At 36.1% G+C, this 9024-nt stretch overlaps 1 pseudogene; it reads left to right on the top strand.

The window, feature by feature from the left end:
* Positions 1-1772: 1772 nt before the first annotated feature.
* Positions 1773-8395, top strand: LOC109217560 (annotated as a pseudogene).
* Positions 8396-9024: the final 629 nt, after the last annotated feature.

Raw genomic sequence — 9024 nt, 5'->3', positions numbered from 1 at the left:
TATTCAATTCAATTACACATTGTAAATAACATCGCAAACAACTGATTTTGCTATTTAATTCAAAGCTACGGCGTGAAATTAGTTGAAATGACCAAAATGCCCTTCAGGCCAACGTCTCGGAATCGAATAATTTTTACACTTTCAGAACCCTCGTACTCTCGCGAGTCAAACCATATAAAAATCTCTCAAATCTGAGCTAACGGAACCATCAGATTTCCATTCCGAGGTCGTCTTCACACTGTTCCGACTACGGATCACTTTTCAACACTTAAGCTCTCATTTAGGGACTAAGTGTCCCAAAACTCTACGAAACTCGACACCGAACGTCCCGGCAAACCAAATTAGCAGAAATGAACTTAGGGGAAGCAGTTAATAGGGGATCGGGGCGTTAATTCTTAAGAGGACCGGCCGGGTCGTCACATATGTAGACAAATATTCTGTGCGTAATACTTGGCATTCCTCGATGCTTTAGATTACTCCTGATCTTCCACAAGTTACTGAATTTATATCCAGATTTTTTAAATATAACGTTAAATTTATATATGTACTACATAATTTTTTAGCATATTTAGAACTAATACAAATTTGGATTAATGCATATTAGGAAGTGGGCGTGAAGTTAACTTTGAGAGGATTAGTCAAACAACTTCTCAACGTAGTTATTCTGTTTCTGAAGAACTAGCTGCTGGAAATGTGGAAGTTAAAAGCATTGGAGAATTAATTGATATCTTGCAGGTAAGTAAAATGTTCTTTAGACAAACCATGACTAACAAATATAGTTCTGTCATCTTATAAACCTGGCATATCTTCTTCATTATCTCATCAGTAATACAATATATGTTGTCTCTCATCCGTCAAAAATTGTCATCCTAATGACCTGAAATTCTTGAGTTTTTACCCATGCCTTTTTGTAGTGATAAACCTCAATACAGAGGACAACTTCTGGAAAATGCACTGCAATATGTTCATGAGCATTTGCTATAATAATGTTCCCTTAAGCACATGCTTTATATCAAGCAAATTGTATAACATCATTATTTTTCGTGGAATATTCATATCAAGCAAATTGTATAGTTTCATTATATTTTATGGAACATTTATTAGGAGATAGAAAGAACGTTTTACTGGATTCTCAAAATATTTTTAATGTTTGGTTATAAAGATGGCATTAACACTAACATATTAAACTTTACCGTATAGATCGTTCTTTTTATTATCCGAAATTGAGAAAGTTTGGAAGTGATTTGGATTGATTTAGTATCATTATAGCTAAAATCGAGTTTAAAAAATTCGTATGCAATACATGTATCACGCATGTATCTCACACACAGGTATACATGGATATACATGTGATACATATTTGATATATATCAATACATATGTGATACACAAAAATTATACATCGTAATACATATTTCACCTTTTTTCATGCTCATCTTCTACTTCGAATTTTTAACTCAAAACACCTCAAAACTTCACCAAATCATCCCAAAATTGAGATCCAAATTCCTTAAAATGAACCCAATCTATTCCAACAACACTACTCAAAAGAAATCAAAAATTTAATATTTTTTTTACTACAAATAGCTAATTAGCTAATATCGATAGTATTTGGAGAATACTGATAATATTTTAAAAATTGACTAATTTTTGTACTAATTTGCTTATGGACCGATATAACTAGTATTTTTTTTTTTTTAAATTTCCACTATTCAGGTCCTAAAAACGGCTATTTGTGCAACTTCTCACAATTCTTGATTTCGGCCCAAAACCTCAATAAATACAAAGTCTGCTAACTTTTCTTGTTCAAAGGGAAAACTGAGCGATTACAAATTTGCTGTTAACGATCAAAAAATCGAAGAGTTTGACAATGAACGTAAGATTTCAATCTCCTCGCACACTTCTCTTTCCAATTATTCTAATCTGGCATTGATATTTAAAATTTTCGCAGTTGATGGAATCTGCACCGGCAAAGTGTAGTTTATTGAGCCCTGAAGCTGATATTCAGAGAACACAGTATGAATTCTCTCTTCTCTCATCTTTGAGCGTGTTACGAAATTGTACAGATCTGATTAGCAAAGTACATTCTGTATTTCTGTTTTTTTTAATTGTAGTTTTTTTTAAACCAGTAAAAGTATTTTTTTTTCTTTCAAAGTGGGAACTTTTAATTCATCGAATCTTGCGCATATGTTTGTCTATGGTCTCAGACTTAGATTAGAACATATAGAATTCAAAGAAAAAGTTTGAAATTATGTACTATATATTAAGTGGCATTTGCTGTGGATTTGCCCGTGTACTCTCCACTAATCAGCTTGGGAGATGTTTCTAATAATGTTATGGCTTCCTATTTGATGTGCTTATTCCTTTACAATTTAAGCAAAATGAAGGAGCTTCCTTGATTAGTTCCTCGTGAGTGGTTAATGGTGGAATTCACTTGTCCCAGCTCGAAGCTTTTATAACCATAATTCTACCAGCCAATAGTTGGTAGCTGGGAATGACTTGTTGCATGCAGTTTGACAACCGATTAATGAATGACAGTGGATCACTCGTTTAATTCTAGTTTTCTTATTTGATGTGGTAATTAAGAACAGAGTAAAGATTCTTTTTGTTGAAAATCAAGCGACTGTTAGAGAATAGAGGCTGTTAAGGGTAAAGCCCTGAGGTTTACAGAGAAGAGGAGTAAATGATATACTTTGCTAGAAGCCTAGAACTTACGTACCAAGAATGGTGTCGAAGATAAGAAAATGTGGAGGACTGCAAGAGATTCAGATTATTGACTAGGTTACTGTGTATTGGCCGTGAACAGCATGGTTTGAGTTTGTATACAAAACTTTCCTCTTTGCATCGGAAAAAGGTTCAATTTTGTTGTTTTAAGAGTATATTGTACAATACAGCAGCTTGAACACCTATTTGCATATTTGCCCGTGTAGAAATTGCATATTTGTGAGTTGTCTCTTCTTTTGCTCTTTGCTTTCTGTACTCTGGTTCTTTGCAATTTTAACTTGTATGCTTCTTGGTTAGGTATCCATATGTGACGGGGACATCAGTTATCGGCATCAAGTACAAGGATGGTGTTCTGTTGGCTGCTGATATGGGAGGTTAGTTTCTAACTTTACATTTTGTGGATATATTATTTTGAAAATCATTTGATCTCCCGTTTGTTTGTTACTATAATCAAATGGTCCAATTGGCCTAATCGTAACTGAAGTCATACGTCTGGCTATACGCCCAAAATATATTATGGAACAGGAACATGATCATAAACATGAAATAACAAAAATACGAATTCCATGTATACATCTGGACCTCCCACAGAAAGTGCATGGAACCTCTAAAGGCATACATGAGAACCACGAGCGGGACATGTCCCCGCCTCAACAAAAGAATAAAGTCTAATCTAGCTCTCACCAATAAATAAGTGAAGCTCACCAAAAGAATGGAAGTTGAAGGAGAAGATGCCTAGCTCGTACATCAACTCCGTGTGCAACAGTGACTGCAATAATCAACAAGAACAATGTCCGGAGATCTGAGTACAATTTATGAGTTGTATTCGGTAAGTGTCATTGGCTCCGCCCGATAAGGTTGAAGCAAGACATGAAAATATGGGTAATGCTAATAAGCAAAACATCATGAAACATTTCATAAAACCTATTTATGAAAATCATAAACATATAAACATTTAAAAAACATGATATCTGAAAACTGTGCCATTAGGCCATAAACTTATAGACACTGGCATAATCATCACTACACCTTGTGTGCATCATGATGGACGACCAACACCCGGTCAACAAGGCTGTCTCACCACAATGTTGTATGGTTTCAACGATAAGAGCTAGCACCAATAACACATCCTTCTTGGGATGGTACGGATAACTGCTAATTTAAAATGGATCTAACTGCTATCTTACACGTGCATGTGTAGTTTTTAGATAATTTCCCTAGGAAGCGGATATCCTCTCAGTTACTAAGGTTACTCTCAAAACATATAAATTGAATCATATGACCATATTTAGGTTCGGATTACCTGAATCGTGTCATTAGACATGTAATTAGCCCAAATAATTATTAAGTACATACGGGGCATTACATAGTTTGGTTATCCTGTATTTCTAGCATTTGGCGTTTCATAGTTGGTATTGTTCATCCAGGAAATGTAAAGAATCTGACTGATATTGATTTATACTTTATAAGATCCTGTTCCTTTGGAGCAGATGCAGTTCAAGGACTCTAGATATTTGAAATTGCTCAAGCAATAATCCATTTCTCACCAGATCATGAGATCAATAAATTGCTTTCTTGACAATCTATGTTTAAATAAAAGAAATGAAGAACTGATTCAAGAGAAGCAGAATGGGATAAATTGTCTAACTAGCAGGTACTAGCTATAGAAGACCTCTCCTCCAAAAGATTATTTAACAATTACATACATGAATTTTGAGTACTCTGAAATAACAAAGTACAAGGCAAAATATGAGGGCGTACATGCGTCCAAGGCGCATCTTAGCATATTCAAAACCCCTTATACATTTTCATCTTTAAAGAATGAATTAATATTGGATCTTATCCACTTCTTCTTCCTTCTTTGCTTCGCTTGCCTAAAGAAATATTATATCAGAAGAAAATCTGTAATGAAGTCGAAAAAATAATAATGATTGAAACAGATTCTTTTGTAGCATGAACAGTACCTTTAGTGTGATCAGCGTGAGCCGCTTTATTTAGTTTATCTCTGGCTTGGAGACTAGTTTTCTGCAGGTATTTCTCAGCTATGATTAGTAGTATACTATTTCAAGCTTGAGGGATTCATGAATATGAAGTGATTTAACTGCTTTATGTTAAATACATGGCAAACAAGGTTACATAATTCATTTCATTGTTATAAGTTGTCGTGTCTGGAAGTCGAAACACAGTACATCTAATGAAACATCCACTTAACTTTTACCTTTAAATAAAAAATAGATCATACTTTTTCCTTTGATAGGTTAAAATCACATAACTATACTTGAACATGGATGCTTCAGGTTTGATATTATTTTGGATCTTGTGTTTATAAGAGAAAATCTAGTATTCTTTCACCGCCTCCTCCCAGAAAGTTAGGGGAAAAAGAAGAATGCAAGAAATTGTTGGAGGGAGCCCTTATGAACGTAGAGAAACTAAACTTTTTTTTTGACACTAGGCAATTTGTGTGTGTTGCATCTGATTTAGATGTATACACTGTCATACTGACTTTACAAAAGAACTGTTATATTTTGGCACTGATACCGGGTGAGCCCTTATGATCGTGAAGAAACTAAGTATTTTTGGAACTAGACATTTATGCGTCAATGCGTGTGTGTTGCACCTGACTTTGCCAAAGAAAAATGTTATATTTTGTGCTGTTGTCTGCTGTCCTTAATCAGGCCCAGCCTCTACTATTTTTCTACTCCAACTACAGCTTGTTGGAGATGTTCTACTTGCAATGTTTAAAGAAAAGAGAAGCTAAAGTTTCGGTCGCATTCAAATAAAAAGTTAAGGTCTAAATTGTCGAGACAGTGCCTCATATGTTTCAATATAGTCGGTTCTGGACTCCTTCAGAAATCAGAACTGCAGCCTTTTCTCCCAGGGGTTAACACATTAGATTTACATTGTTAGCAGCTGTACTTAAGACAGTAACGGGAAGTAAGTAGCAAAATAGGAGAATGGCCTAAAATAGTGTGTTTTGATTGGTTTTGTACCCTTGCAACTTCTTTTCATTTAGCTCGTTCATGCTTAAAACTGTATAATATTTCTGAGTTATGTTGGTCATTTCTTTTTGCCCTTTTCAGGTTCCTATGGTTCAACGTTGCGTTACAAGAGTGTGGAGCGATTGAAGTCAGTGGGAAAACACTCCCTTCTTGGCGCAAGTGGTGAAATTAGTGATTTTCAGGAGATATTGCGGAACCTTGACGAGCTTATGTAAGTTTTTCCCTGTAGAAGTTACTACTGAAGGTTTTAGTTTTACTGTTGCATGATGAGCTTTGGTTTGCTAGTACTTTTGCTTTTCTGCGTCTGACGGAATATGATTCGTGACTTATGGTACTTGATGCTTCATTAATGCAGCTTGTATGACAACATGTGGATGATGGAAACTCCTTGGGTCCCAAAGAAGTGCATAATTATCTAACTCGCATGATGTATAATCGAAGGAACAAGTTCAACCCACTATGGAATTCCCTTGTACTTGGTGGGGTGAAAAATGGGCAGAAGTATCTTGGAACGGTAAAAGCTATTACATTTGTCTTCCACATTCTCTTCATGCTTTGTCATTGTTAAGTGCTTAGTTATAGATGTTATATCTTTCTTTTCTTCTCATCAAACAAATGTCTTTCTTTTTATTTCAATTTTCTGATCACCAATATCTTTCTTTTATCTCTTTAGGTTAGTATGATTGGTGTCCATTATGAGGACAATCACGCGGCAACTGGATTTGGAAATCACCTTGCAAAGCCCATTATCCGTGATGAATGGCGCGAAGACTTGAGCTATGAAGAAGGTGTTAAGTTATTGGAGAAATGTATGCGTGTTCTTCTGTATAGGGATAGATCTGCAGTCAACAAGCTTCAGGTATAGCCCTCCTGATAGATATGCATAACTGCTAGGAAGATTTTCTTACTGTAGACTAAGCAGAAGCAGAAGAACTTATATTTTGATCTTGAAAGTTCATAGCATTTTCTTCGAAGCTAATGCCACATGTTGGTAGTGGTGGTTTCTATTCCAAGATGTTGGAAATGCAGCAACTATTGTTAGCTGAAGCATGTCAAACGGATTCGGAATTGGATGAAACCAGTTTCTATGAGTCACAAATAATGATACGGACCCAACCATGTGGTCAAATTACCATTTGGACCACATATGCAAAATATTAGGGGTCGGGTTCTTTATTTTTTGTTCTCCTAAAAATGCTATTTATGTATATTCCAAGCCCGCCCGCTCAAACCACGTTGGAATCTAACCAAATTTTGCAGACAAGTCCCAAATAGCTATCTCGAGCTACCAGAAGTCTCGGAACATGATTCGAACTTCTAAAACTAAAAACAGTCGGGTCATCACAATTTTCTTTGAAGCTAATGCAACATGTCGGTACCGGTTATATTCCAAGATGTTGGAAATGTTGGAAAGAGGTTGGTTTGCATTAGTCCTAGTATCGGAAATTAGTAAAAAACAAACAAAGGTAGGAAATGGGGCTTGGTAAGTTTAAATATAAAATTAAAATAGAACTTGCAGCAGATTTTGCATTTGGAGTTGAATGTGATGGTTTTACTCTTTCATGTTTGACTTTTGGTTGATTCCTCTTTCGATTTCCTTTAAGATGGTTCAGTGGGCAGCGGAAGATTGTGATTTCCTTTAATGACTGTGAACCAGCCTAATGAGAGAGAGATGTTGTATTCATATTAGGCTCTTTTAACTTGATCAAAATAATAATAATTTAGGTTCTTTTAAGCGAAGTTGAAGATTATGTATTGTCTGATGTAAATTTAATTTTTCATTGATATCGAAATGACATGTCTGCTCGGTGGTTGAGCTTCCACTTTGTCAATTTTGGACTTGCAGATTGCAAAAATCACGGAAGAGGGAGTGACAATTTCTCAGCCATACTCATTAAAGACTTTCTGGAATTTCTCTGCTTTCCAAAATCCAACTGCTGGTGCGGTGGGGTCATGGTAACTAGCTCCCTGTATTGTCAAGGTTCAAGGCATGTTGCTGATATCAAAACTCAAAATTGCTGCATAGTTATGGTGGCGATATTGACTGAATCTGTATTGTGGGAGTTGTCTTTATGTTGATCTTTTATGTAACTTAAAAGATAAGCCACACGATGCAGTACGTCCCTCAATGGTGCCTATCTTATTTTCCCAAATGTTCGCCTTCATGTCTCTGTTGGCTTTGCAGATTTATTTCATATGCTATTGTTCATCATCGGTTAAACAAGTGTTTGTATTCGCCCTTTTGTTGTGTTGCTAGATAAGTACATGGCATATGCTCCTCCTTATCCCGTGTATGGATATCTGAACTTCGGCCGTTGGCACTGAAATCCTAATAGCTTTCATTTCCCCAAGGGGTAGTAGGTTCTCTCTTATTTTCCATCGTACAGCGAGACAAAGTTGATCAATGTAGCTGGAAAAAAGAACACAAATCACAAGTCTAGGATCCTCGTGGAAATGAAGCTATAGAAGCTATACGAACTTGGAAATGAAGTTGGATTCTTAATGTATTTCTTAGGAATCCAGCAAGAAAAGAGATGATATAATATGGTGCACCAGGATTGGGAAGAGGATTAAACTGATTGACTGCAAAATTAACAAATAAAAAATTCTGCAGTACGGTGATTCTTTTCATCAGTTGATAATAGGTGAATTTGACTATAATCACACCTTAAATAATCACCTTCTTGTGTAGTTTTAATGCTAAAAGTGATAACAAAATGCTCTTATTAGTGCTTTTCATGATTTGCAGGTGATATATGTATAAGGAAGGCTAAGGAGCAGTTTTGGAGTCAAAATTGATGAAAAAGAGGCTAACTGTGAAATATCCCAAGTGAACCATGCAAAACAGGCCGAAGATTCAGAGCGCTGGGTCCACCGCGGTTCCACCGCGACCGCGGCAGAACCGCGGTGGAAAGCAGCTGCAGAACTTCAGGGATTCCGCGAGGGTGTTTGGCCGCGGTTCTACCGCGACCGCGGCAGAACCGCGGCAGGCGCGAAAACTTCAGGGGTCAAAGTGTCAAATACGGGATTTTTAGACCTAAACCCTATTTAAAACATTAGACTTCGCCCAAGAGAGGCATGTATTGATTTTTAAGGTTTCTTAGCAAGGAAAACCATTGTGAGAGAATACTCTAAACATCTTTCTTCTTTTCTTTTGATTTTTATGATGAATTCAATCTTAGTTTATTTTCCTATAGCCATGAGTAGCTAAATTCCTTGTCTAAGATTTTGATGGAACCTATTGGGTGATGAACTTCTTGTTTATGTGAATACAAATTGCTAGTTTAATCTCTATTTGTTC

The sequence above is a fragment of the Nicotiana attenuata genome, unplaced genomic scaffold (assembly GCF_001879085.1).
Source record: "Nicotiana attenuata strain UT unplaced genomic scaffold, NIATTr2, whole genome shotgun sequence".
Taxonomy (NCBI): domain Eukaryota; kingdom Viridiplantae; phylum Streptophyta; class Magnoliopsida; order Solanales; family Solanaceae; genus Nicotiana; species Nicotiana attenuata.
Note: the sequence above shows the minus strand (reverse complement) of the source record. Positions and strands in the feature narration are given on the sequence as shown.